Raw genomic sequence first — 9,193 nt, 5'->3', positions numbered from 1 at the left:
ATCTATGTCACACTGACACTGATTCTGGAGACAGAGCAGGACCAAGGGAAAAATTATTCCGGTGAGCTCTAAGCCTGGTACCAATTTCTGGCTTCAGTGTTCATCTCTCCTAAATCTGTATACTACCTGTTACATATATACATGTATAGTTTATTTTTTATTTATTTATTTTTTAACAGGCTACATTAAGTTTTGTTCTGTTTTCTTTTTCTTTTTATGTGGAGATGATGGACTTTAATCAACCACTGAGCTTTTATGGACTTGGATAAAAGTGGGAAGCAGTAGGATATTGGAATTATTGGAATAACATATTTTCTCTACTATAAATGGCCATTAATTGTTAAATGGATCATCAATAAATAACAACTTTTCAGAAAAGACACCAAATTTAAAATACTCTGAACTTTTGAAATGTGAAAAAGTGAAATGAATGAGCTTCTTGGATTTGAAGAAACAGGTAAGAGCTTGTCTTTGTTTGGCATTTTTAACTTTCCAGAATATTCTTTTTTTTTTAAGATTTTATTTATTTATTTGAGACAGAGAGAGATAGAGAAAGCACAAGTGGGGAGGAGGATCAGAGGGAGAGGGAGAGGCAGACTCCCTGCTGAGCAGGGAGCCCAACATGGGGCTCAATCCCAGGACCCTGAGATCATGACCTGAGTTGAAGGCAGATGCTTAACCGACTGAATCACCCAGGCATCCCTCCAGAATATTCTTATATCGAACTTCCATCCACTTGGGTCACACACTCAGCCAACACTCATCCTCTTCTTTTCTGGGTTTTCATCCACTGGCCTTTGCTGAAAAATAGCCATTAGTCTTCAGCAAAGAAAAAAAAAATTTAAAAACAAAGTACACAGAAAACCTAACCACCTGCCCTTCAAATCAACCCCAATATTTGCAGTAGATCCAGTAACCAGCTCCCGGGACGATGCCTGTAACAACTCAGAAAATGGAAAAGCCCAGATCCCTTTCCCTAGTTTAAAACTCAGCCTTGCTTCTCCTGACTTTCTTTTTATTTATTTATTTATTTATTTATTTGACAGAGAGAGAGAGACAGCGAGAGCAGGAACACAAGCAGGGGGAGTGGGAGAGGAAGAAGCAGGCTTCCCGCTGAGAAGGGAGCCCGACGTGGGACTCGATCCCAGGACCCTGGGATCATGACCTGAGCCGAAGGCAGACGCTTAACGACTGAGCCACCCAGGCGCCCTCTCCTGACTTTCTTGAATATCAGGTGATACCCATGTTATAACTCAAGAACTCAAAATGGTTTTCTACAAATGCATTAAACATCAAGTGTTTCTTATAAATCCCCTGATGTGACAATGAATACATTAAAAACTCAAAGATACACTACAGTCCCATAACCAAACACAAGACACATTTATCACCAAAATCAGATGTCAGGCTTTAGGTGGGGTAATATCTCAAACTACCACGGCTCAGAATTTTCTTTTAGGAAAAAGGGAAAAAGAGTCCTTGGGTTACAAATAGCTGAGTCACAAACACCTTATATATACAAGTCAGCCAGGGCCGTATTGGTACAGAGGACCCCATCTCACAGCGCGGCAGACCATCACACTGAGTCCCTGGGAGCTGGCAGTGCTTAGATACCAGAATCCAAGGATGAGGCACTGTTTTCACCCAGCATCTTCACAACAGGCCTGAAAGAGAACTGCCACTCCCTCTATTATACCCATGAAGAAACATTCCATGAGCAAATGAAGCAGCATGCTCAAAGTCATACAATTTTAATAACGGAGTTGGTACTCTGACTCCAAGTTAGGATGACCAGTTGTCCCGTTTGCCTGGGACTGAGGGGATTCCAGAGATGAGGGACTGTCAATGTTAACATTGGGACAGTCCTGGGCAAACCAAGGCAAATTGGTCAGCCTGCATACAAGTCCAGTGCTCTTCCTACTAAAAGAGACTGCTGTGAGGTGGCCTGGTCCTCCAACCTGTGTTAACAATATGAGAATTTCAAATGGCTAGTTAAAAAACAATCCTGTGTGCTCCCCGTCCTCAGCTAGTTCCATTATGGTGGCCCACAGCCCTGAATCACAGCTGGTGATGCTGAACCAGGTTATGACCTAGATTTAGTTTGTATAGCTAATCATTACCCCGAGGATTTTGAAAAGGTGCTTATTCCTAAAGGACTAATCATGGACAGAACAAAATGGCTTATACTTGAAAATCTGTGAAGATAGGAGGCTATCACATGGCAGCCCAGCTGGGATATCTGCATGCCCCAGGGGGGCTGTAAATTCTCTACTGACTTGCTGGATTATAACAAAGCACTGAACAGAAATAGTAATATATCCAACTCCTGACTGCAGATTTTATGAGACCGAAGAGCTATTGTAATGACCATTCAATTGGGGCCATAAAATAAATTTATGGAGATGATTTTGCAACTTTAACTGGAAAGAATGTCTTGGTTGTTATAGATACAATTGGCATTGGCAAAACAATGCAAATCTTGCCTTCCTTAGTCAAGCAGTATAATCTGAAGATGGTCAGCATTGCAAGTTTACTGGTGAAAGAGCTCCCCAAAACTATGGGATATAGATCGCACTGTGTTGGGTATGAAATTCCAGACTGATTTGTTGTAGGATGTGTCCTTGACTATAATTAATACATCAAGGATTTAAATCACTCTTGTGTCATTAGCAGAACTGGAAAAGCAAAATATCGAGCCTAAAATGAGAGCTCAAGTTGGGTGGTAGAGTTTGGGAACATCTGGAGTCCCATTGCCATCACTGATAAAATTGTCAAATGGTCGTGTTCTGTGGTCATCTGTATAGGAGAGCTTTTTGCATGTACTTTCTGAGGATTTTATCTGTTTTGTGAATTAGAAATACCAGTGGCTGCCATCCTGAACTCACTCTTTGGTCTGAGCAGATAGGCTATCGGTTCCCTTTGGAGGGATTGTTGTTTGACTTATGAATGAAAAACCTTTAACAACGAAACAAAACACTTCTGAAAGAAACATTTAAAGAGAAGATATATCGCTTTATGAATTGCCCTATTAATTTTTTATAGTCATGAATTCATGAAAAGAATGAAAGTAATTGAACATTGTTAATTATTACACCACTTTAAAGAATAAAGAATAATAGCTGAAGACAGACACTTAACGACTGAGCCACCCAGGCGCCCCTCTATCAACTATTTTTTAAACTATATATTGACATTTCTATTCAATTCAAAGATTAGATTCTATTTTAAACCCCAATACATCCCAGCTTATAGAAAAAACACAATTTTGGGGCGCCTGGGTGGCTCAGTCGTTAAGCATCTGCCTTTGGCTCAGGTCATGATCCTAGAGTCCTGGGATCGAGCCCCCGCATCGGGCTCCCTGCTCAGCGGGAAGCCTGCTTCTCCTTCTCCCACTCCCCCTGCTTGTGTTCCCTCTCTCGTGGTCTCTCTCTGTCAAATAAATAAATAAAATCTTTTAAAAAGAACACAATTTTATTGATCTCTTCTGATAATTTCAAACACGTGGGTGAAGCCTTTGGAGGACACCTTGAAGAATATGTCTGGGCTCACAGTCACAAGACTACTCCTAATTTCCAGGAATCAGAACAGTGAAGTGCCAGGAATGTCAGTGCTGAGAGTCTTTCTCCTGAGTCCTCAGACAAGCAAAGTGTACATGGATGGACAATAAGAATGATAACAGGGGTGCCTGGGTGGCTCATTCGTTAAGCGTCTGTCTTCGGCTCAGGTCATGATCCCAGGGTCCTGGGATCGAGCCCCACATCGGGTTCCCTGCTCAGTGGGGAGCCTGCTTCTCCCTTTGCCTGCCGCTCCCCCCGCTTATGTTCCCTCTCACATGTTCTCGTTCTCAAATAAATAAATAAAATCTTTAAAAAAATAGAAGAATGAAATAGGCATCTGTTATCCAAACACATCTACCTCCAAACATGCACAGCCTCCCACTACATATAGCCTCTTCTACTATGGTTACTTTTTTTTAAAAAAGATTTATTTATTTACTTGAGAGAGAGAACACACAGGAGCGCAGGGGGAGAAGAAGAGGGAGAGAAAGTCCCAAGGAGACTCTGCTGAGTGCAGAGCCCCACACAGGGTTCGATCTCACAACCCTGAGATCACAACCTGAGCTGAAACCAAGAGTCGGACTCTTAACCAACAGAGCCACCCAGGGACCTTTACTATGCTTACATTTTTAATGGAAATAAAATAAATGAGGCAAAATAGGGGATGGATAAGCAAATTATGGTACAATTACATGGTGGAATATTCTTTGCCGATTAAAAATGACAATGTAAAACTCTATTGACTTAGGGTGATGTTCGTAACATATTAATTGAAAAATTCAGGTCACTGCAGGGTGATGGCATTTCTCTAAACATGTATCTACTTCATTAGATCTCAAATGTCATCAGTTGTAAGATGGGCTATTAATTTACTCATCACTAAGAAGAAACATACTGCCAATTAAACCATGACATGTTGCTTTCTAAATACATTGTTTCTAGACCTATCCTGATTTCAGAAATTCTAAAATGTGAAAAAAACCTTCTTAGCTGTGCATGTATGATTTATATGAAAAATGTGATTTACATGAAAAGTGTGTAATATATACATAGATGTTAAGAGTAGTGACCCCTGGGTGGTAAGATTTATAGATTATTTTACTTTTGTTTTTTATTATCTGTATTGCTTTACATTGAAGAAATGGCAACTTGGCTAATAAAACCATTTTATTTTTTTTAAAGATTTATTTATTTATCTTAGAGAGAGAGCGAGCACGTGCATGAATGGGGTGGGGGGCAGGGAGGGGCAGAGGGAGAGGGAGAGAATCCTTAAGCAGACTCCCCGCTGAGCACAAAGCCCAACACAGGGCTCAATCCCAGGACCCCAAGATCATGACCTGAGCCGAAATCATGGGTTGGACACTTAACCGACTGAGCCACCTAGGCACCCCTAATAAAACCGTTTTAAAGGAAAACTAACCAATCCACCTCTTTGGGGAAGCTTTCATCCTGTGCTTCCTGCCAGCCAGCAATGTGTTTTTTGCTCACGGAGCACATCTGGGTCCTTGACAATCCTAATCATGTCATTCTCAGTTCTCTTGAAAAATGGGTTTCCCAGTCAACACAGAGGGCAACTGTGAAGCAGGGCAGGGTAATCACTTCTAGGCCCAAGCTGCGGCAAAGAGCTTCCCCCTTGAACCCACAGGGAGTAGGCCATAAGCTCCATGAAGCAGCCCTTGTCTGTTTCTATCAATATTCTGTCACTAGCATCTGAGACCAAGAAAACAACTGACTAATAGTGGTGACTAAACGAATAAACAGTATATCAGTTTTTTCAATAGTGAGGCTGAAGTGGCCAGTAAAGCCAAGTCTGGAAGAGGGAACTGGGATGCAGAGGCAAGAATCAAACAGGGTATCATGGAGACGGGAGCAAATACTTTCTGAGTTTCTATGACATGCCCAGAGGTTGAGGATAAAGCAGACCAAGTTTTGCATCCTGGGATGAGATTCAGGGTGAACATGGATGGGGATGAGGGAAGGGACTTGCTGTCCTCTGCCTGTGGCTTCCATCTCTAGGTCTAAGGCTGCTACTGGAGTTTCAGTGTTTTTCAGCAAAGGGAAGGGGGAAATGGAAAAACTGGGGCAAGTGGCTTTGTCTCTAAGACAACCAAACAATTGCATTAATCATGTCTGTTTACATCCCATTGGTCAGATCCAGACACAGCTGAGAATGTATTCTGTGGTCGGGAAACCATGTTCCTAGTTAATAATGGGGGTTGGAGAATACTATTTAAGAAGAGGAGGAAATAATGGACACTAGGCAACAGTCAGCAATCTCCACCATTCCCATTTGTGGGTTTTTAGGCTTTGTGAGAAGAAAGGGAGACATCCAGGGAGGACATCCTTGACTCCTAGGCTACTGCCTACAACTCAACACCTACCCTCCATGACTCCCAGGAGGACTGTTTTCTTGCTTATCAAGTGAAGGAATGGAGTCACTACTCTGCAGCCATAATGTTCCATAAGTGTTTCATGATTCTGTAATAAGTTATTACAGAAACGTCTACTTCATCTCATCTTTTCATGATGAAAGTATTTGACTTGGTAATGGTCATGGGTGACACTGAAAAAATAACCCATCTTTACCATTACCCACCTGACACACAGACTCAATGACTCATCCCCATGTTCCAGAAAGCTGACAGCAGAAAGGACACCTAACGCCACCACACAGAGCTTCCTTCTTCACATCTCACCAGTCCAACCAAGCTGTGCCTGGAGAAGCCCCCAACTTCCATGGCCATGAGCCAAAGTCATAAGACTGAGCAACACAGAGTAATCAGACTCAGTGGCTCCCAGAGGGGCTTTTCTCCCTCCAACAGCCAACATGGATCTCACTGTTCTACCCATTCAGGGAAATTCTTGGAAGGCAACTCTGACGAAACTGGAGTGATTATTGTGTCATTCACAAAGGGAGATTTATTCGGTTCCAAGTTAAGGCTTGGGTTGGTTATCCCATTTCTTCTCAGTCTTACCCTTTTCCAGTGTTCTTTCTGTTTGCTCGTTACACAGGAGACCATGTCTACTTCCAGCACCCTTTTCCTTCTGATTTCATCTACCAAGGAGAGCTGCACACCTTTATTATGACTAGAAAGCAGGGGTTGGGTTGGCAATGCCAATGTTGTCCTCCTGGTCGGCTTGAAAAATTAAAGTTACAAATGTCAAATTCTTAGACTTGGGGCAGTGGGGGGGTTGCAGGGGAGGGGAAGGGAGGTTCTGTTGATAATGTTCATCAACATCCAGCTAGGGATGGGACAACCCTGCTGGTTGGCAAGAGGGCCATCCCTACCCTGTTCTCCATTGCCCCCAGGGTCTCAGCTTCTAAACCAAGTAGGTTTGTCAAGGAATTTCCTCCAGAATAAAAACAGTTCCAACCTTTTTTTTTTAATTAAAAAAAAAAACACCTAACTTTAATAGAGCTCTTACTATGTGTTAAGCGCTATTTGGAGAATTGTACATCTATCATCTTGTTCAATGCTCAAAACAACCCAGAGGTAAGCACTATTACTCCTTCATTTTATAGGTAGAGAAACTGAGCTCTGTTCTAAGCATTTGACATGTATCAGGCCCATACAACAGACAGATCTGCACAGCCATGAATCTGAGTCTAGTGAGACGAGGAGGCAGGCACCACACACTTTGGTTACAGTAGCCCCCCCTTATCCATGGTTTCAGTCACTCTGGTCAGCCACAGTCCAGAAGCAGGTGATCCTCTTTCTGACCGATTGTCAGCAGGTCGGCAGTAGGCTAACACTAGGTCACAAAGCCTACATCATTCACCTCACTCCATCTCATCACACAGGCATTTTGACATCTTGCATCATCACAAGAAGGGTGAGTATAATACAACAAGGTATTTTGAGAGAAAGATCACATTCACATAACTTTCATTACAGTATAGTCATAATTGTTCTATTTTATTCATAGTTATTATTGTTAATCTCTTACTGAGCTTCATTTATAAACTTTACCATAGGTATGTATAGGAAAAAACATAGTATACGTAGGGCTCAGTATTATCCACAGTCTCAGGCATACATCGGGGGTCTTGGAACGTATCCCTCACAGAGCGGCGGGGGAGACTACTCTACTTCTATTCCCAGACACAGCAGTGGCTGCCATCTGGCAGTGACGAAATGACAGCCAAGTGTCCTCAGGACAAGAACAACTCCTCTATCTGACCGGTCTGTGGAGTAATTTTGGGTGTTGTCCTTGGCTAAGAGGCTTCCAAACTGTTTTCTTGCCCTCCTGGAGAATCTATAAGCTGTTGATATTGTCTAGAAATTTATTTCCAGCCAGAGTTGCATTCCATTGTTGTGGCTGAGATCACTGGCTGATATTAAATGTGAAGTGCTTGATACATCACACATTAGTTTTCTCTTCTCTGCAGATCTGCATTGTGCATCAAGCCTTTAAATGGTGTTTCACATTTATGGACCTTATTAAGAATCACACATTGCGCTATGTTATCACATTAAACTCCTGGGAGGTCTCAAGGTAAATTTTCTTCCATAGAGAACAAAGGTGTTTCTCAAAGCTGAGATTCTTGCTAGAAGACAAACAGCACTATTCCTTCCTCAATATCTCAAAGGATAAAAAGGGGTGTATAACGACTTTTGGCCTCTCAACAGACTGTAAGTTCAGACTCTTTTGGGCATCTATTCCCACCTCCCTCACCTATGAGACACACTCAGGGTGATGATACATCCTGTTTCCAGCTGTCCAACTCCCCTGGTCTTGGGATGGGGTGCACGAGAGGACTTACTGCCTTTGGCAGTGCATCACTTACTTGATTCTCTCTTCAAGCCAGAAGTGACTGTGGGGTTTTTTTTCCAGCTTTATTGAGTTATGATTGACCAAAAAAATTGTATGTATTTTTTTTTAAGATTTTATTTATTTATTTAATTGACAGGGAGAGAGAGAGAGAGACAGTGTGAGAGGGAACACAAGCAGGGGTAGTGGGAGAGGATGAAGCAGGCTTCCGGCCGAGCAGGGAGCCCGATGTGGGGCTCGATCCCAGGACCCTGGGATCATGACCTGAGCTGAAGGCAGTCGCTTAACCAACTGAGCCACCCAGGTGCCCCAAAAATTGTATGTATTTAAAGTATACATGTGATGTTTTGATATACATAAACACTGGGAAACAATTACCACAATTAAGCTAATTAACATATCACCTCACATAATCGTGTGTGTGTGATATGAACACTCGAGATCTACTCTCTTAGCAAATTTGAAGTAAACAATACACTATTATTAACTATAGTCACCATGCTGTACATTAAGTATTTCTCCTATAACTAAAAGTTCAGACCCCCGACCAGGTTTGTCTCCTTGTTTCTCCCACCCCCAGCCCCTGGCAACCACCACTCTACTCTCTGTTATTATGAGTCTGACTTTTTAAAATTCCAAATATACATGAGATCATCTGGTATTTGCAGAGATAACTGTTTAAAAAAATGATTGCACAAAGTCTTTTATTATTCTTTTATTGTTTGTGTAATTTATTTATGTCTATTATAAGTACATTTTGAACCTGAGATTCACAGAAGCCATGAATTTGCTCCAGTGGGTCACTATGAGTTAATTGCATGGTTTTCACTACCTTGGGCAGCTTACACTTCAATCAGAAGATG

The 9,193-nt window shown here is 42.0% G+C and overlaps 1 pseudogene; it reads left to right on the top strand.

Annotated features, from left to right (window-relative positions):
* The first annotated feature begins 426 nt into the window (after positions 1–426).
* On the top strand, positions 427–2,914 carry LOC123848992 (hypoxanthine-guanine phosphoribosyltransferase-like; annotated as a pseudogene).
* Positions 2,915–9,193: the final 6,279 nt, after the last annotated feature.

This window comes from Mirounga angustirostris, unplaced genomic scaffold (assembly GCF_029215605.1).
Source record: "Mirounga angustirostris isolate CCGP_5_RB_7025 unplaced genomic scaffold, mMirAng1.0.hap1 SCAF_2, whole genome shotgun sequence".
In the NCBI taxonomy this organism is placed as follows: domain Eukaryota; kingdom Metazoa; phylum Chordata; class Mammalia; order Carnivora; family Phocidae; genus Mirounga; species Mirounga angustirostris.
The sequence above is the reverse complement of the archived record's forward strand: the minus strand, read 5'-3'. Positions and strand labels throughout refer to the sequence as shown.